The 13324-nt window shown below is 31.5% G+C and overlaps 1 protein-coding gene across 2 annotated transcripts in view; it reads right to left on the bottom strand.

Annotated features, from left to right (window-relative positions):
* Positions 1-13324, bottom strand: part of LOC130449501 (metabotropic glutamate receptor 2) — a 566135-nt gene that overhangs the window by 144066 nt on the left and 408745 nt on the right. The window lies entirely within an intron of this gene.

Genomic DNA, 13324 nt, shown 5'->3' with positions numbered 1-13324 from the left:
TCTTTACTGTCACCTTGTATTATACAGTGCTTTTCAGATAAAAGTATCCACCTTTAATAACTTTTGTAATACTGGTATTTAGAAAAAATCCAAAAACACGTCAATTTATGTTGGAAGGGGCAAGCATTATGGCTTATTTAAACTTACTGGAAAAGCCACCCCCTCACCCCTAGCAGCATCCCCTTTATTTTTTTAAATTACTTTTCATATTTTTTATGTAAAATTTGGATACTCCTCTTTGAGCTGATTTCAAAAATGTATAAATAATACTTGTAGGTTAAAGTGGTTAGTTTATGAGATAAACAATTTTTCTTTTAAGAGCACAAATTTTACTTATTATTTACTTTCACCTTATTTGCCTGTACTAAAATGGGTTGTACAACAGTTCAAACTATTTAATCTTTTTAACTGTGCTATTTATTATGAAGTTACAATAAGTGTTCAAAATGAGTACCATTCACTTCCATACAATGGTATAATCTATTTTGAAATGCCTCTCTGACATTGCTTAATACGGCTGGATTTAATTGACGACATTCATTTTCTATCCTCTCTCGTAAATCATCCAGAGATTCTGGTTGGGTAGCATAAACTTTTGTTTTTAAATACCCCCATAAAAAGAAGTCTGGGGGTGTTAAATCCGGTGACCTAGGTGGCCACTCCATCATCTGCCCCCTTCTACCTATCCAACGAGCGGGGAATGTTTCGTTTAAAAATTGTCGGACAGGCATAGCATAGTGTGGGGGAGCTCCGTCTTGTTGAAATACCAGTAAATCTTCGGAAAGGTTATCATCATTTTCTATTATTGTTGGAATACGTGGGTCAACCCCTTCCCTGAGTAACTCAAGATATGATTCACCATTTAAATTTCCGTTGATGAAGAAAGGTCCGACAATGTGGTCACCTAGGATACCACACCAAACGTTTAACTTTTGGGGATGTTGTGTATGGAATTCACGCATAATATGTGGATCACTTTCAGCCCAATATCTACAATTATGCCTACTTACTAAGCCATTTAATGAGCATTCATCAGAAAAGCAAATATTGTTTAACAATTGTGGATTGTTATTGATAATTTGCGTCATTGATTCGCAAAACTCTAGACGACGATCAAAATCATCTTCATTCAACTCGTGCACCAATTTAACTTTGTATGGGTAGTACTTGAATTTATGTAGAACTCGGAAAACTGTAGAAGATGAAACACCGATCGCTCTACTTATTGTTGACAACGATTGGGGTTGTTGAGCCTCTAAGCTGACTTGCCCTAAAATTGCCACTTGGATTGCTTTGTTATTTACGAGTCCCTCTCGCTTATGCACTTTATTGCAAACAGACCCTGTTGTGGTAAATTTCTCCATCAGTTGAATTACATACTTATGAGTTGCATGTCTTCCGTCATGTAATTCATTAAATATTCTAGCAGCAGCTCTTGCACAATTATTATTTTGGTAGTATAAACCTACAATTTCAATTCTTTCTTGCAAAGAGTAAACCATTTCAGAGAAACAAAATAAATAATGTATCAAATTACACTATCAATAGTGTCTACAAATTCTAGTTGACAATGTCAAACTTTAATAAAAAGTAGAGTTTTTTGTTGTTTGGATTTTTTAAGTAGAATAAATAGCACAGTTAAAAAGATTAAAGAGTTTGAACTGTTGTACAACCCATTTTAGTACAGGCAAATAAGGTGAAAGTAAATAATAAGTAAAATTTGTGCTCTTAAAAGAAAAATTGTTTATCTCATAAACTAACCACTTTAACCTACAAGTATTATACATTTTTGAAATCAGCTCAAAGAGGAGTATACAAATTTTACATAAAAAATATAAAAAGTAATTTAAAAAAATAAAGGGGATGCTGCTAGGGGTGAAGGGATGGCTTTTCCAGTAAGTTTAAATAAGCTATAATGCTTGCCCCTTCCAACATAAATTGACGTGTTTTTGGATTTTTTCTAAATACCAGTATTACAAAAGTTATTAAAGGTGGATACTTTTATCTGAAAAGCACTATATGTGAGGGAAGAATCAATTGTTTTTCAATTTCGAATTTTGAAACAAAATCGCATTGGGGCACTATTTTAACATAAAACTCTATGTATTTGTTGATATATATTCATTGTATATGATAAAAATTGTATGTGAGATAATAGTACATTGTATCAATCCAAATAAAAAAAACGAGCAGCCTTAAAATTGTTAAAATCAATATTGACATCAATGGTTTGGTTTTTTCTATACCCATTGTCAGTATCAACCGTTACTTATGTGTACAATAATACAGTTTGGTAGAGCTTTTGTTACTTTTATTTAAAATGTCACATCAGTGTTCGACTACAGAATATGCCGGCATAATTTTTTATGGATTCTGTAATCATAATTGATCTTCGAACTTCTATTCATCTAGAATTGGGGTCAGTTTTCAATAATTTGCGAGAAGCTGGCACTTTTCCTTGTTGGAGAACAGAACAACATGGATCGGAGGAAGATGATATTGACGCTGTGAACCCTAGAATAAGCACTAGACAAGTAAGTCGAGAACTTATTGTTGCTCAATCAAAAATTAGTAGAGTCTAGAGTCAAGAAAATTAACTCTACATATTAGACTTTTTTGATGGATTGATAATCATTGACCAACGCAGTACACGACACTACAGATGAAGCCCAATTCACAGGAAACGGGATAAATAATTTCTGTAATTCATATACGTGGGCAGGAGAAAATCCATATGCTATTCAAAAATGTCGATTTCACTTAAGGTTTTCGGTTAAAGTGTGGATTAGTGTCATGAATGACCAATTAGCAAGTATTTACTTTTTTGTTGGTCCTTTAAAAGTACACTTTCTACAAAATATTTTGCATTTAAACGCTAACGTTGTTATCAGAGGTATGTATTTTCTTAATATCTAAATAATGTTCATGCAAACAAGTGGATTCTATTCATCAATTTATTTGGGGATGATAGAATCAACTCGTTAACACAGAGAATATTGATAATTCATGGTCGACAAAAAATACTTTTTGGTGTAACACAAGAATGACTAACATATTGTGATGAAATGGACCTATACAAATACGAAAATATGGAAGAAATAATTGTAACAAGTAAAGTTTTCATGTTACATATATAGAACCATATTCAACCAACAGTAATCACCCACCATGGTCGAATCCCATCGTCCTTGATACCGAATTTCCATATCCTAATATCTTGGTGCAAACTCTAACCTTCCTCATCACTGACAGATCCCAAATTTTCAGAAAAAAATGTCAGATGGTAATGGAGGAAATGAATTGAATGATATTCGAGCACCAAGGGATTTGTGGGACCATTTGTGGGTTCATCAACTAACTGTTGATAGTTTGGATCCATATTATTGCCCAAAAATCCCCTCACTATACTAACAAATGCCTTCCATGCTCTAAGTTCCTGCCTTGTGAGCTTTTTTGCAAAATTGTCATCGTCCAGCAATTTTCTTATTTGTGATCGAATAAAAATACCGTCCTTCAATTTGGCATCACTTTGGTGAAAGACTTCTCTAAAGTATTTGAATCCACCACCTGCTTCATCCATAGCCTTTACAAATTTTTTAATCAATCCAAGTATAATTTGAATGGGGGGCTGAAAGACCTTATTGGGATCTACAAGGGGTATAAATTTAACATTTTGAGTTCCCAGTTGAAACTCACTTCCTGCTTGCTAATTTTTTTTACATAGTGTTGATCTACTGCCCGACTGTCCCATAGAAAAAGGAAATAGTAATGTTTCGTAAAGTCCTCCCTGAAGTTCCTTTGAAATTCCAATCACCTTCAGATCCCCACATATCTGCCACTTATACTTGTAGGTAATTAAGTTATTGAAAAGTGGTACATGCTAAGGCTTAATAAATATCTTTTCTATTATTGGACGGATATTTCCAATTTAAAAATAAAGGTCTCGCTTGTGTTACGAAAATCTTGTCGGCCAGTGAATCGACAACAATTAATTGATAGAATCATACTTTTTTAGTAATACTATCAGAAACTTTTCCTAGGTAACAGAAATGTGTAGAGGCTTCTGGGTTCAATTTCGAGAATCTAGTTTGAATTGTTCTATTTTGCTTTAACTATGGTATTTTTCTCAGTTCTTATTTATACGTCTTTTACATAATTTTAGTTATTATTTTTATATTGTAATTGTTATCAGTAACTGTTTTTTGTTCGGTGTTTGGCGTTATTGGAAATCGATACAGTTTATAATTCTGAAATACTCGAATTTATTACCTCTTTATGTGATAGTCATTATAGTTGTACTATATCCGATAAGATTTGATCTTTCACTAAAATTTTAATCAAAATACCACTTTGTTGCTTAGGTCGTTTCTATTAGTTATTCATTTAGCGAGAAAATTACTCATTGCATTTAAGATATATTATACAGGTTATAATATTCATTACGAATCTCTAAATTGATTTTTCCAAAGCCGGTCCTGGAATTTATGAGCTTAGGTAATACCTATCGCATGCTTGTTAATAGTCTACTGCATCAAGAGAAAATTTGAAAAAGAGGAGCTGATATTTTTAGTAGCCTTATAATATTTTCCTTGAGGGGCTTTACGTATGGTAGAAGTATGTATAATTCCTCATGACTCGTCCCGTGTAAAAGTTTTTTTCTCGAAAAATTGAGAGCATATTCCAAAGGAACAATATTCATCATTAATGGGACTAAAACCATCAAAATTCATGATGTAAATAACTTTTATCACTCATCAGATTTGATTGGAAATCGTGAGACAAGGAGTATCACTAAAGCTATTACAGATTTCCAGTTGTAATTACGGCTAGAATAATCTTTATTAATTACATATGATATCGGGATTCCTAATTTCATTCTTTATCTATATAATTGTGAATGATTTTCACCCTCTCGGTTTACTGTCATGATGTCACTGCTCGCGTTAACTGAATTGGTTGCAGATGATCTTTGAAACTAATGTGCATTGTACAATTCGGTATTTCTCTAAATCAAAAAATAGCAATGTGAAAAAGTAAGTTCTGAATTGATAATTTAAACGAAAAAGACCCAATCCATTTTAGACTTCATATGTTCGATTTCATCTCATTATTTCATTATTTGACAGTTCTAATGGTTATTTGAGTTTATATATACGCTGCATTGCAAACTAATTCTATAGTTTCAAGTAAAGCAGAATTTCAATCAAACACAGTTTAAATAATTCCATTTATAGAAATGAATCCCAAAACTCACTCAATCGATTAACTAGAACTAAATGCGGACATGGATCACATCAATTATATGTTTTCGTTTGCAAATTTCATTCCATCAGTATGGATAACATGTTGTATTTAATTGCTTTGTTTTGTTGAATATCGTGTCGTAAATAATATACATCAATTTTTGTTTTCCTAAATCATAATCATCCGAATTCACTAAATTTATTCTGAATTATAGAGCTTTTCTACCAATATTTTTAATTAAGTGTGCTATGAATAGCGTTTTTTCTGAGAATTGATAGAGGTATTTCAAATTAGATCTGGATTTTATAATATGTATTCTAGTTGAAAACACACCTGAACACTTATAAGCATCTACAAAAGTGGTGGACGATGTTGACACTGCGTTAGTTAATGTGTGGCTTATGGGGCCAATTTTTTATTTTTTGTTGTGGTAAATAAGTTTTAAAATTTGTGAAATAATTGAATGTTGTGAAGATCATAGAAAAATGGTTAATCGCTGTGTACTTGATGACTGCACAAGTGGCATTGCAAGTTATGATAAACATAAGCATAAAATCACATTTTTAATTAATTCTCTTTTCAACTCAATTCAATGTTGACTTTTTTCATATAGTACCCTGATCTGTTGAAATTGTGGGAGTCTGCACTTAATAAAAAAAAATTCCAAACAAAAATTATGTTTGTGAACTGCACAACACATAACAATGAAGAGAATATCATCGTGAGTGATAATATCAAAACGGCCAATGTACTGAGGATTTGATTAGACAAAGATATGCATTGAAACAAAGTGCTATTCCAACTTCAAGCACTACAAACTTAAGAGTTAGATACTAAACATGTTGATACTTCTATTATTCCGTGTAAAATTGTTCGCAACAACATGAAATATTGCTAATTGGTAAAGATTGGAATAGCAACCATGAAAATTTTGAAGATTCTGATCGAATTATCAACTTTAAAGAAACAAATCACGAGAACGAACAACTAGTAAAAGAAATTAAAATTTCAAATGATATGTGCTACCAGGGTTGCTAATCAAGTTTTAAGATAGAGAAATAAAAAACAAATATTTATAATTAGATTTGACTTTATGGTTTTTCAAAATATTCTGCATCAAGATTAATATACTTCCGCATGCGCTCCGATTGAGATACCTGCAAAACATTGATTTGATCGCATCAACCGCTACTTCAAATATAGAAAGACGTTGACGTCTTAGTTTATTTTTGATCTACGGGAATAAGAAGGAGTTATTGAGTGCCAAAGAAGTACGTATGACTCATCAAATGTTTTGAGTGCCAAAGAAGTACTATACGGCGTATGAGTCATCAAATGTTTTGACTCCAATTTCTCTGATTTTCTCGAACACTTCTGGCAAACGAAAGCTGGTGTATCATTCGAAATTGACAGTTCTACGTTGCTCTAATGAAATGGTAGCGACATGTCCAGTTATTTTGGAAAAGCAGACGACCATTTGTTTCGCCCACGAAGAACTTTTATTCAATTTTGCTCATAAGTATAGATCCATGATTCGTCACCTGTAACGATCTTATAGACATCTTAAGAAGCAAATTTGTCAAATTATGCGGTACTCAACGTGAATAAATCTTTTTAATAGCTGAATATTCATGCAATTCTGAATATATGCCGGTGGAACAATTGCTCAAGAATACGTCAATCTCACAGCGTGTTACAAGACGATATTGCAATATCAGTTTACGCAGAAAATCAATGTTTTCTGGTACAACTACCGAAGTGCTACAACGATTGCATTCCAAAAACCAGCGAGACTCGGTGGTTCGAGATAGTGCTTCATAACGAATAGTCGAAACGAGTTGATCCACGTTGAAAGCCATAGAAAATAATCGCGTTGTAATCCATTCTTTCAACCAAGATGAATGTATCCGTGAACAAATCAAATGGCACTCGTATGACAACACGTTCTGAGAACATTCACTATTAAAAATGTTAAACTTCATGGAGGCAGTGTCGTATTTAACATGTTCATATAAGTGTTACATATATCAAAACTTAGTAGAATCCTCATACTGGGTAATATCTACTAAGGGTACTAATATCAATTTTAGATTTGATAAGTACCATCTATTTAACAAAAAAAATAGTAATTTTATAAGTTGTATTACGATTTTTATCATATGTACACGAATTACCTATTTCGGAAGGAAATATTGAAAAATTGTTACCATCAATAATTGTTAATGCACGTAAACTTTATGTTCTCAAAGAATTTTAAAAGTTCTTTCTAGACGCAAACTGCAACTAGTCTAGACCTATTGCAAAATATTTCGAAGATTCCAAAGACGAAGTCAGAATCAAAGGTGGTAGCAGAAATGTAACCATAAGGAACTAGAAGACAATAGCCGACTTACATGCTTAATTATTAAATGTAGTATTTTAGTTTTACTCTAATTAAAGTTCTCATAACTATTTCAAGTATAAATGGCGTTACTGTTATAGATATCTTACTAAATTACATTACTTATCATGGTTTACCGTCTTGTCTTCGAGAAACTAACAAATATTTGACATCTGATCAACTCTCGAAGTATTCAATTGTTTCATATACTAACTCAATTAATTCTGTTACTCAATTCGTAGCTTTTAAAATGATTAAAAGACATTTAAATAATCCAAACCCTTTTTGATTATTTGGTAATATCACATTATATTCAGAACTACGATGAAACTAACCTAATTATTATATGATAGAATTAGAAATAAAAATTCTGAAGAGATAGAAAGAATGATGATTGAAAGAAATGAAAACTGATCCACCCTCATATTCAAATCAAAATATAGCATATATTCGAACAAAATTTAGAGAAAAAAAGTTACCTAATTTTAAAGAAGCCGAAATTATAGGAAATTCATGGACAATTTTAGGAACAGATGAAGGAATTTATCAAAAAAACATAATCAGAAAATAAAATTGGCAGCACTGATAATACTTCTAACATTTTACCAAAAGAGCAAGACAGAAAACGTACAAATTACTCAAGTAAATAACCCGATATTACTAATTAATTTGAGATTATGTGAAATGAAATATTCTCAAATAACAACAAACAAATGATACAGAAAACAAAAATTTCAATCAATACTATATACAAAACATCAGAAAATATTCACCCGCATATTAGGTCAAAAAGAGGATTAATAAATGCTGCATTAAAAATAGATAAATGGCTTTTTGGAACTCTTCATTCAGACGATAACGCAATAAATATTTTAGAACAAAATAGAAAACAAATTCAAGAAGTGAATATGCAAATATCTTTATTTTTTTATCATTATGATAAATCGATAAGGACTCTATGGATTGAACAACGAAAACAAAATAATTCATAAAAATTTCATATATCATTGGAAAACAGAATAATAACTTTGAATAATTTCATCACATTTTATAGTACAAATTGTACAATCTCTTAGAATAGTTTTATCCAATTTATTTAACATTAAATGAATAATGAGACTATCTAACAAAGTTTTATCATCTAAATTTAAACTTTTAATGGCTGTGATATGTTTGGTCAACTGATCTAAAATGTTTCTAAACTGATAGAAATTTTCTTTGTTAATTTGTTGAATTTCAAGTATTTTTGAAAATGTTTATCTAACAAAAACTGTTTTTATCGAATTTATCGCACAAAATGGCCCATGCTCTTTCAAATGGTGTCTCCTTAATATACTTTGATGGAAAACCTTCTAATGAAGCTTTTGAAAATTGGAATTTTTGTTAATCTATCAAGCTTACATTACTCATGATGATGGAAGTGAAATTTAGATTAAAGTTGAGCCACTCCTCATAATTTCCAGAAAATGTAGGTTATTTTATTTTAGGTAGCAAAACTTTTTGTAGAGAATCAGTTATTGTAGATGAAGCTGCAGCATGTCATTGTGTGTGAGATTGTGAACTTTGCTGTTCAATAATGGCAATAGATTTGCGTTCATTATTTATATACTGGGACAAAAAGTCTTGACGAAATAGAATTTATTTTGAAAATCTTCCCGACCCTTATAATGGGCTTCTAAATCTTCTTCTTCGCACAAAAATTCAATTTCTGATTGTACCTTATCGAATTCTTCTTCGCACAAAAATTCAATTTCTGATTGTACCTTATCGAATTCTTCTTCGCACAAAAATTCAATTTCTGATTGTACCTTATCGAATTCTTCTTCTTACGTTAGGACTAGGTCCTGTATTTTCATCAAGGGTTTGCCAGGAGTAGTTGGGATGCTGAGGACCAGCTTTCATACCACATTATAGGTGGTCGTCCAGGAGGTCCAGTTGTGTCTGGTTTCTTTTCCTTTGCAATTTTTGCTAACCGAATTCTTCTAATGGTTTAAAACCTATATTTGATCTTAACTCAACATCATTTAAACTTTTTTTAACTGAACCCTGTATATTAATTATTGAACCGACATATTTTTCTAAAATAGTTTTTGTGCTCCCCCTATTTCTTACCAATTTTAAAAAATCATATCTTAAGCTTATTGCTGGATTATCAAGACTAGCGGCGCCGGCAGTTTTAGGCATAGTAATAATTTAGGTTAACAATTGGATAAATTATAAAACTTACAGAATTCAACTGTATCTTACCGCTCTAATAGAAGTCGTAATATCAAACAAATATTATCAATAATAGCAACTTATAATAAGTATAATATAATATCCAATAGTCTCTAAGAAACTCAAAACATATTTTAACATTTTAACATGTTATATCTTGAAACTAAGCGATATTTTATTCAAGTGTATTGGTTTCAATAAATGAACATCGTCTTCATCAACAATGGTTGAACTCGTTTTGTTGTGGGTACTGATTTTCTCCCTTGTACATATGTGACCAGCATATTAACAAGTTCTCACCACTAAATAATATTGCTACCTCATTCATTGAACACGTTTCATTTGGTGCTTTATGAATAAATGCTGATTACAAATGGGCTCATTTTGTTGGGACTCTTCTAACCTTTGATTTAATAGACCAACAGGAATTGAACCAGGGATTGTCTGAGATTCCCGCCTATTGAATGACTGAAAGTATAGAGAAAACTCACGATTCCTAGAAAAATTCTTGTGTTTCCATTGTCATTTTCCTGGAAAAATGAGATATTCTTTGGAAAAAATGGATCCTGGAGCTACTTTTTGAATATTGCAATGTTCATAACACGATGATTTATATCAATGCATATATTCTTGAAAAAGGTATTTTTTGGAAACCTTAGAAACCTTAGTAATTTGAAAGTCGAAAACAATTTTGATTATGAAGTCGTTAATCGAAACTATCCGTTCTGTAAACATGGCAGGAATCAAACAATCGCGGTGAGACAAACTCTTTCTTTGAAAAATCTCATTTTCCCATGAAAATGTTAATAAAACCCAACTTTTCCATTCGTCAAAAAGCAGGAATCAGAGAATCGCGGACGAACTTCGGTCCAATCCTTTCCGTACTATGAGAACATAATTTGTGAAAATTACAGATAATAATTCTGTTTAGCACAGTTTCGTTATTAATTTAATAACGAGTCATATTCTTGTATGAGTTTCTGGATTTCTATGTTTTGCCTTACATTTCCAGCTCCTTCAAAAATTTCAAAATGTAAGCGATAATAATGTAAAGTAATATCTCAGTTTTAAATAAACCAATGATAAATCAAATAAAATCCATATACACCATTTGGTGACTTTCTAACGCTCAAACCAGAAGCCTTCGTACTTGTTAAACTAGAGCACTTGCCTTCACGGCTAAACAATACATTCAAGACCTTTTATACATGAATATCATCACACAAAAAGAAGATTGAAATGGGCCAAATACCGTAAGAATAGAGACTTCTAATAGTGAAATGGAATACAATGGAGTGATGAGCCCTGTTTTGAAGTTTGTATAGCTGACAGAAATGAGACATTTCATACAAATGATCTGGAACCGTGGTATTTTCAACATTGATGAATATATACGTATCTTAATTGTTGTCTGCCTTGGAAAAAATTTGAACTTATGGGAGAATTTTATATTTGAATAAGACTTGACTGCGTATTATACAACAATAAGAACGTATGACGTCAACAATTTTTCATTGTTAGAATGGGTTAGAAGAAATGTGAATGAATAGCTGATTAGAAATATTGAAACAATGCTGTATAAAAGAACAAACAATTATGTGATTAGTAAAAATATGAGATCAGATACATTTATGACACACGACGGACTGAGGCAAGAAAGTGGGTTAAGCCCAACACTAATTATTATATTTAGGGACGATATCATTCAAGAGTGTAGCCAAAACACCGAAAAATTATATATCGAATAGCACAATATGCAAAGAATTCAAGTAGGAAAAAAACCTACAAAAGAATAATAACATATGGAATGATTCACTGAGTAAGCATGTGTATATATGTAGAATGGGTATCAAGCGACCTTTACCTTATCGCCCATAAACTCTATGATATAAAATAGGAAGTGGGAAAATTAATAACTGGGCGTCAAGTCAAAGGCTATTTAAATGAAAAGTGAAGTTTCTTTATTGTTCGTTTGGCCATCTCTAGTTATTGTTTTCGGTTTTTTATGTCAAGTTATTGAAATAATATGTTATTATTGGCATGTGATTGAAAGTAAAAGAAAAACTTTCGAATTTCACTCTCAAAAAAATTTAGATTTGTGCCAATTTTAACGAGACGGAGCTCGCATAACCGCTTCAATAATACTATTATCAAACGTTAAAAGCTCTATGAAGTATTGTCCTGTCATCTTTTTTTTTATAGCTTGTTTGGTTGTAATACTTCTGTTATTCAAATTGTTTCATTCCCAATAATTTTGGTAGTTAATTTGTCCATATAAGTGAAATTTATTGCGAAATTTGAAAGCGGTTCTTATTAACAAACTTGGGAATAATTGTGTTTTTCCAATAAAAGGAATCGCTGAATTCAATAACTGAATCATATCCTTTGGGGTTACCCAATACAAATCAGAGTTATTGCTTCTCGGTTTTAATTACTTATTTCATCATTCTCTTGCAACTTGGATCACGTTTATATCGACCATATCTTAGGAATTGCTTATATTACAGCTTCAGGGAAAATAAATTATAACAAAAGTGAGGAACACGTGGAAATTATCTCTAGAATCTTACGACAGCCAAAGGTACTTTATATGAAATAAATAAGATTTGCACATTTTTCATTTCAGAAATTTGAGTCTTCACTAATTTTGTCGAGAATCTTCTAAACTCACTCAACGCTCTGCCTATTAATAGCAAATGCAGTGATTTTAACAAGGATTATAACAATGATTATGCCATCGAAATCTCTGCTAGAAATTATTTCAGCTAAATATGCACGTGTATTTATCCACTCGAATTACATTGTGAATATCTCAAAAAAAAAAACAATCAGTTGGTGATGATTTTCTCTTGATAAAACCTCACCAATGTTTAGCCAATAATTGGATTGATATTTCTTAAGATATTTACTCGGACCTTCTCGATAAACATATCGATTTAGGTGTTTCAATACAGCTTCTCCTCTTCGCCCTCATGAAACTAATCATCACAAATTATGGTCTACGGAAGTAACACATATTTTATGTAAGAATATAAGATCACTCTCATATATTGAAAAATTCACATATTATCCTCCATATTGAATTATATCAATAAGTATAAATTATTGTACCAGAAAACTACCAAAATTATTATATTGAAAAATTGAAAGAAACTTGGTTTGTTATTTATAACTTGAGGAACAAAAAACGTTCATCAAACTCTATTGACCTCGACCCAAACGAACTTAACAAGTATTTCGTAAACGTTAGTAATTTTATGAGTTCCAAAATATTTTCAATTCGGGATACTCTTTCTTGCCTCGCAACCCTACTGATAGAATCACTGACAGTCTCCTCCTTAGACCTGTAGATAGATTTGACCCTGTACAAACTATAATCATTATTCAAAACAAAACTTTCTGTGGCATCGATAAGTTATAAGATCAACGTTTTATGTTCTTTAATAAACGGATACTTTGAGAAGGGACTTTTCCCTAGTTGTC

The sequence above is a fragment of the Diorhabda sublineata genome, chromosome 1, assembly GCF_026230105.1.
Source record: "Diorhabda sublineata isolate icDioSubl1.1 chromosome 1, icDioSubl1.1, whole genome shotgun sequence".
Taxonomy (NCBI): Eukaryota; Metazoa; Arthropoda; class Insecta; order Coleoptera; family Chrysomelidae; genus Diorhabda; species Diorhabda sublineata.
This window is presented reverse-complemented; position numbering and strand designations above follow the sequence as displayed.